Here is an 8141-nt window from a genome sequence, read left to right as displayed (position 1 = left end):
ATTGAATATTGATTTTTAGATCTAACTTATTTATTTCATTCACTTGGTCAGGTGAGGACCGTCTCCTAGACGAGAAACACATGGACACAGTTTTCTTAACATTCAGTGTTAAAGGACGGCTTTACCGATTATCAACCCACATTGTGTCATTATAATCTCAGTAATATAAGTAACATTCAGTGTTATTACTGATTATCAACCCACATTGTGTCATTATAATCTCAGTAATATAAGCACATGGCCAGTGTTTACCTTCTCTCTGTTTTACTCATGGAGAAAAACACTCCCTTTCTCTGCCTGCAGAAACTCCGCCCCCACCAGCTGCAAGTAATTAAGGCTCGTTAAGGCTCTCAATGCAATTCTCCATGGATGTGCGCATACTTAAATAAATAAATAAATAAATAAATAAATAAAATAAACAACAATGGAGCATTTTGCCAGAGGAGGAAATGGGAGTTCTCTGTGAGGAAAACAGAGAGAAGGTAAACACTGCCCATGTGCTCATATTACCAAGATTATAATGACACAAAGTGGGTTGATAATCGTTAAAGCCATCCTTTAAACAGTAACGTTTAAGACAAACTGCTACAGATTCAAAGCTTTATGCATTTGTTGTTGTTGTTGTTGTTGTCTTCCAGTGTGGCTGAAAACATCATCAAATTAAAGAGAACACTCAGCACTTGAAAGTATATTATAGTCATGTTAACATTTACTTGATATACAGAGTTCCTACTGTTGGGTGATACGGACCAAACTTGTATCTTGGTATTTCTAGGCTGAATGATGATACACAATAATATTCCTCAGTATTTTCTACCAAGTGGCCTACAGTAAATGTTCAGTTGTAACTTGGTGCTTTCACAAAATATTGACACAATGAGATTGTTGAGAAATGATCATCACTATATAATGACTCAGTGGTTAAAGCCAAATACAGTAATAAAACGCTCTGTAAGTTCAGAAAATCACTTGACTGTAATGTGGCCTTTAAAACCCTGAAAAGACATCACCATATTTCCATATCCAAAATCTAAGATGATATCGAGTCTCATATCATGATATCGATATAATATCAATATATTGCCTATGCCCTCCTACATAGTTCTGGACATAACTTCAATATTTCCAAAATGTTCATTTTATAATGACATTAAACTGAGAAAAGCTGAAAATGAGTGGAGCTGGAACAAGGAAATGTTTGGTATTTTACTTGATGAATGACTAAGACAGTCAATCCATGATCAAAATTATAATTTGTTGATTAATTGCTGAATAGTTTCAGCACTAGTAAATATAACAGGAAACAAAAGAAAATAATGTGGCGGTTTTGGGATGAACTCTATTCTAATCCAAATTCTCCAGACAGATATTATTTTTCATTACTGGTACAGTACTCCACACAGTATAGTAGGTGTAAGTAAGAAGGCTACTAGCTGTGATGTGCGGTTGCCCGGGGCATCCCACCTGCGTTCCCCTCCTCCAGATCCTCCACCTTCTTCTTCTGCAGCTGCAGCTCGGTGTTGGTGGTGCTCAGGTCAGCTCTGAGAGCTGCTGCCTCCTGTCTCTGCTCCTCCACCTTCTTCTTCTGCAGCTGCAGCTCGGTGTTGGTGGTGCTCAGCTGGGTGTTGGTAGCCTTCAGCTCGGTGTTGGTGGTGCTCAGCTGGGTGTTGGTGGTGCTCAGCTCAGCTCTGAGAGACGACACTGCAGAGTCTTGAGCTGGAAGCACGACAAAACTTTATGGATTTGTTTTGTTGTTGTTACTTTACTGTATACAGAGTTGCTACATAGGTCTGGAAATGTCTGGATATCTCTAGAAAAAGAATAGGGTATTTTCCAGATCTTCACTTTTGGAACTTGCACAATTAGGTTGTTTTTCAGTAGCAGTATAATATACTCCACACAGTACTAGGTGTAGGTACTGTAAGTACTAGCTGTGATGTGCGGTTGCCCGGAGCGTCCCACCTGTGTTCTCCCCCTCCAGATCCTCCACCTTCTTCTTCTGCAGCTGCAGCTCAGTGTTGGTGGTGCTCAGCTGGGTGTTGGTGGCGTTCAGTTTGGTGTTGGTAGCCTTCAGCTGGGTGTTGGTGGCGTTCAGTTTGGTGTTGGTAGCCTTCAGCTCAGTGACGGAGGCGTTCAGCTCAGCTCTGAGAGCTGCTGCCTCCTGTCTCTGCTCCTCCACCTCCCTCTCAGTGTGGGTCAGTCTGTCTCTGAGGGACGACACTGCAGAGTCTTGAGCTGGAAGCACAGAGACAAATCACCACAAAACTTGATGTATTTGTTTAGTTGTTGTTTTAAGTGTGGCTGAAAACATCCTCAAATTAAAGTGGACAGTCAGCACTTTAAGTCAACATTTACTCTATATACAAAGTTGCGACACAGGTCTGTAAATGTCACGATATGTGTAGAAAAAGATTTGTCTACTTTTGGAAATGGACCATTTGGTTGTTTTTCAGTAGCAAATAAACTCCACAGTACTAGGTATAGATAAGTACTAGCTGTGATGTGCGGTTCCCCGCGGCATCTGACCTGCATTCTCCCACTCCAGAAATTCCACCTTCTTCTTCTGCAGCTGCAGCTCGGTGTTGGTGGTGCTCAGCTCAGCTCTGAGAGCTGCTGCCTCCTCATCTGACTCCTGTCTCTGCTCCTCCACCTTCTTCTCTGCCTCCATCACTCTGTAGTCCAACACTGAACACAACAACAAGCTTTAAACAAACTGGACAGACTTTAATCTTTCTTTCTTTCTTTCAATACAAGGAACATCAGCAGCAAAAAGGAACAGAGTCGAAGTCTCACTCAAAGTAAAGAGAGTGGAACCAGTGTCTGAAATTAAATTTGGGCTCACCTGCCAATGCTGATGAACTAAAAATAAATCCCAAGAATACTTTTTGACCGGCCAAGATAACCTGCTTTTTTTCACAGCTTCTCTATCACTTTACTCCCCCCTCTCTCCATTTATTATTGAATCTACTTAGTATCCAAAGATTTTGAGTGTGGGTTTAACTCAAACTGATGACAGGAAATATTAGGGCTGCAAACTAACAATTATTTTCATTATTGATCAATGTAGTGATTATTTTCTTCTATTAACTCATTGAGTGCCAGCCACTTTTGGAAAACGGATGCTCCCAGTGCCAGCCCTTTCAGAGCGTTTTCAGTGATTTCTCGAGGCCCACAGAATATTGTGTGATATTACTATGTAAACACCGAACACGCCCAAAGAACGATGAGACTCTATTGTATCATCAGCAAAAAAAAGTTTATTGATATCATTTTCCGTTCTTTGGCAGCAGTAGAAGATAGGTTGTTTTCACCAAAAACAGACGTTTCAAATTAGAAGCTGAGATAATGAGCCTTTTGTGAAATGAAGCATTTCAAGCACATCACTGACTCTGAAGCTAATATTTTCTGATGTAGTGACACCTCAAAAATAATTTCCTTCAATAAAACAGCGAAAACAAAGGAATTTTCTTTGGCAAAATAATATTTTTTAGCTGCAACCAGCAGCGCTGGCCCCTGCGTGCACAGACCCTACACCTTCTTGCTGGTCTTGATTTAGGCTACTGCTGGTGGGCATCAGATATTCTAGCTTGTGTTTGTCAACCAATCTGTCCATCGAGCCTGCTGTCTGGGTCAGTGTTGTATGCTGCCCTGCATGCCCCACCCCCCTCAACTGCAAACCCCTCCTCCGTGGGTGTGTCTCTGGTGGCTCTCTGCTGCGTTTGCTCTGCACTGAAAACCCAGCTTTTTCACAGCGTTCCGCCGTTTTTGTCGCCGGCTCCCAGCGCTTCTAATCCTAAAGCTTTTGGTAATTACCGTCCTATATCGATTCTCCCTTGCATCTCAAAAATCTTAGAAAAACTGGTGTATACTAGGATCTCAAACCACCTTACTGTAAACAATCTTATACCCACACCAATATGGTTTTCGAAAATGTTATTCTACTGAGCATGCTTTATTACAATTAGTTAATAATATATCTACAGCATTGGATGACAAGAAATTTGCTCTTGGTGTCTTTCTTGATCTATCCAAAGCTTTTGATACCGTTAATCATGGAACTTTAATCTCCAAACTAAATAGATATGGGGTTGATGATGTTGCTCTCCTGTGGCTCTCCAACTACTTATCTGATAGAGAGCATTTTGTTTATATTAATGGTAGCTCTTCCAAGAAATCAAAGATTGTCTGTGGGGTTCCTCAAGGTTCTATTCTTGGTCCTTTGTTATTTTTGATTTACATTAATGATTTAGCCTCCTCTTGTAATCATCTTCTCCCAATCCTTTTTGCCGATGACACCAATCTTATAGCCTCACACCACAACTTTAAATCTCTGATCCAGTGTGTCAATGCTGAATTGTCTATTGTCTCTAAATGGTTTGAGTTAAATAAGCTTACTCTTAATGTTTCTAAATGCAACTTCATGATTTTTGGCAATAAAAACAAATATTATGCCACAGAGGATGCTACAGTATTTATAAATGGAAAGCAAATTCCTCAAGTATTAAATACAAAATTCCTAGGTGTTATAGTTGATTGTAATCTAACCTGGAAAGATCATATTAATCTGGTTTGCAGTAGATCCATGAAAACTATTGGAATACTGAGAAGGGTGCTCCCATTTATCCACCCAACTTCATATCTCACTTTATACTACAGTCTTCTTTTTCCTTATCTCAACTACTGCAATATTGTTTGGGCTGCAACCTTTTCTTCATACACTAGTAAATTACTCCTTATTCAGAAGAGATTCCTAAGAATAATTTCTCACTCTGAGTATTGTGAACCCTCTGCTCCACTTTTCAGACAGTACTCTTTATTGACAATTGACAAGTTAAATATTTACCAAACATGCATATTTATCTTCAAAATTCTGAACTGTAAGCAAACTCTTCCAGTGTCATTACTCAACCTCTTTAACCTCTCTTCTGACTTTCATTCATACCAAACCAGACATCGAGACAATTTTTATTTACCATACTGCAGAACATCTAAACATCAATGTTGCATCACTTTCAGAGGTCCCCAGCTGTGGAATAACCTGTCCCTGCCACTCAAAACAACTACATCCTTGACATCCTTTAAGAAACTCCTTAAAGAGCATCTCATTTTGTCCTGACCATCTATATGTTTCTCCTTTCATATTTTATTTTCTATTCAACCGTAACCTTAATTGTCAATGTAATTATTGAATTGGTTATGTAACATTGAATTATCCTGAATCCTTGTGTTTGTTTTGATTACACATCTTTTTTTTTTCTTTTTTTTCTTTTCTTTTCTTGTTTAATTGTCTTTCCTATAAACTGTAGAAATTAATGTTTTATCATGGGAGAGGGCTCTGAATAAGCCCACTGGGCTTCCTTTCTCTCCCTGCACTGTCTTTTATTTATTTTTGTGTTCTTGCTTGCCTTTTTTTTTTTGTATGGTGCTAATAAAATAAAATCAAAAAATCAAAACTGAGAATAATAACAACTCCACAACTAATCATGTGGAGGAGCTATCGCAGCGGAGACGGAGGGGCTCAATTGTGGGAGCAGATTGGCTGCTGCAGGCACAGCTAACGTTATGCTTCATGCATATCGATGCATACCGATGCGGTTTCCGTGTCCCCACGGCTTCTTCTGTTTTTTTCCTCACCTTTCTCTAATCTGGAGAGCACTGTCGCCACCTAATGGGTCCGTAAAATAGCTTTTACACATTCAACATCCCCCATATTTATATAAGAAAGATAAGAAAGATAAGAAAATCTGCCTTCTATCATCTAAAAAATATAGCAAGGATTAGAGGCTATATGTCCAAACAAGATCTTGAAAAACTAATTCATGCTTTCATTTCTAGCAGGCTAGACTACTGCAACAGTCTTTTCAATGGTCTTCCCAAAAAAGCTATTAAACAACTACAGCTCATTCAGAATGCGGCTGCTAGAGTTCTAACAAGAACCAAGAAAGCTGAACACATTACACCAGTTCTCAAATCCCTGCATTGGCTGCCAGTAAATCTTAGAATAGACTTTAAAATTCTGCTAATAGTTTACAAATCTCTCAACGGGTCAGGCCCACACTACATCTCTGAAATGCTTCTACACTATGAACCATCCAGATCCCTGAGATCTTCAGGCACTGGTCTACTAATTGTCCCGAGGACCAAATCAAAACATGGTGAAGCCGCGTTCTCCCACTATGCCTCTCATAACTGGAACAAACTCCCTGAACACATTAGATCTGCCCCTACTCTGCCTATTTTTAAATCCAAGCTAAATAATGTCTTAGACTGTTTTCAATAATGAAGACTACTTCACTAGTCAATGATTGTTTATCCATCCCATTCACTAATCCATGGTTCCTTTCCATTCATCTCTCTCTCCCCTGCAGCAACGCCCTCAGGTTACATCAGCCATTCATAAATATGCACGCCCTCTTTATCCCTGTCCAATCAATGTCTCCCACGCTTTCCCTCTCTTCGGCCGTTGGCCAATCACCTAAATGAAGTTCTATTTAAGACTCTTGCAAGTTGTAACTCACCCTGTTTGTTCACCCATAGCTGCTGTTCCTGTGTAGCTGCTGCTTCGCCCCTCCTCCTCCCCTGAACACCACCAATGTCATGACTCCAGTAGAACTCCCTATGGGGGTTCTCTATCCTATAAATCACTGACGTCCTCCTCTTGGCTCAGAGGAGCGTCATCATACCATGGAGTCATTCGCCAAATCTAAGTGTTGTTTGTTCATCATTAAAGTTTATCGTACTTTCCTTCTAGTCTCTCATGATTGAAAGACCTTTATGTTTACTCTTGCCTTTAACTGCTACTAAACTACTGCCTCTCTCCAGCCCGGCAGAATAAACCTGTATTCGGCCTGTAATTTTAAAAAAATTTTCCTGTACATTTCCAACAAATGGACTGTACATGTAATAATAATACTGAAGAATGCCTTGTAACTTATTTAAAACAGAAATAATGTTTCATGTTTGTTAATTTGAGTATATATTCTAACTAAAACTGTCGGCTGTGTTTTTTATATATGCATTGCTTTGCTGCTTGTTTTTTCAATTATTTTTTTGTAAAGCACCTTGAATTGCCTTTGTGTATGAAAGGTGCTATATAAATAAATTTGACTTGACTTGACTTGACATATTTGTACAGGAGATGCATCAGGCTTTGATCCACGTCCCACCGTCAAAAAACGCAATTGACTTTAGTCGTCATTGGCACTCTACGTTACTATTTGAATTGACGACGATAGTCATCATTGGCACTCAATGAGTTAATCAAATCATGTGGAACTGAAAATGTCCAGAGTCCAAAGTGATTCTTAAAATGTCTCGCAACGCTGACCAGCTTCCTGGAACCAGGAAATGTTTGGTATTTTTACTTAATAAATTACTAAAACAATTTGATTATCAGAATGATAATTCATCGCCAAATAGTCTCAGTAGTAAATATGACAGGAAACACATGAAATATTGTACCGGCTTTGTGCTTAACTACAGTTACTTCAGCCAGGTACCTCAGTAGCAGTACTCCACACAGTACTACTGTAGGTATAGAGAGCCAAAGTGAAACGTCACTTCCTGCTTTCTCCCTGTACCAGCGCTGTGAAAAATATGAATGGCGGTGAACGGAGAATAAGGTTACTAATTTTGTCAATTTAAAACATAACTTTGCATGTCAAGAAAGTCACAGTTTGTCGTCAAACTGAAACGTAGGGGTTAGTTTGGTATAAAAACTACATAGCTCGTGGAAGCTCGTGGCATGTCGCCGGTCTTCAGCTTTGCCGGTAGAGAAAGTGACGTCACTTAGGCGACAGTGTATGTAGTCTTTCTGATTTATAACTTCTAGTGCAACAGTTTGGCGACAAACTGCGACTTTCTTGACATGCAAAGTTATGTTTTAAACTGACAAAATTTGCGTTCACACCCCGTGGCCCAATTCAAACGGGATCAAAAAAGTACTCTTATTCTCCGTTCACCGCCATTCATATTTTTCGCAGCGCTGCTACAGGAAGAAAGCAGGAAGTGACGTTTCACTTTGGCTCTCTATTCATAGCTTTCAAGGGGCGTTACGTGCTGCCGGGAACGCCCACCTGACGGTCAAAAAAAAACTTGTTCATTCCGCTGCCAGCCGAATCGACTAGTTTCTCACGCTGTTT

The 8141-nt window shown here is 39.8% G+C and overlaps 1 long non-coding RNA gene across 2 annotated transcripts in view; it reads right to left on the bottom strand.

The window, feature by feature from the left end:
* Positions 1 to 2610, bottom strand: part of LOC310799957 — a 15139-nt gene extending 12529 nt beyond the window's left edge. Inside the window, exon 1 of one of the 2 annotated variants that reach the window (XR_014553839.1) lies at positions 2527 to 2610. This is a non-coding gene — a long non-coding RNA (uncharacterized lncRNA). Of the gene's footprint in view, positions 1 to 1464; positions 1549 to 2526 lie in introns of those variants that run through there. The other variant, XR_014553840.1, reaches the window with a different exon arrangement.
* Positions 2611 to 8141: the final 5531 nt, after the last annotated feature.

Source organism: Poromitra crassiceps (genome assembly GCF_964638095.1).
Source record: "Poromitra crassiceps genome assembly, chromosome: 29".
Classification (NCBI taxonomy): Eukaryota; Metazoa; Chordata; class Actinopteri; order Beryciformes; family Melamphaidae; genus Poromitra; species Poromitra crassiceps.
This window is presented reverse-complemented; position numbering and strand designations above follow the sequence as displayed.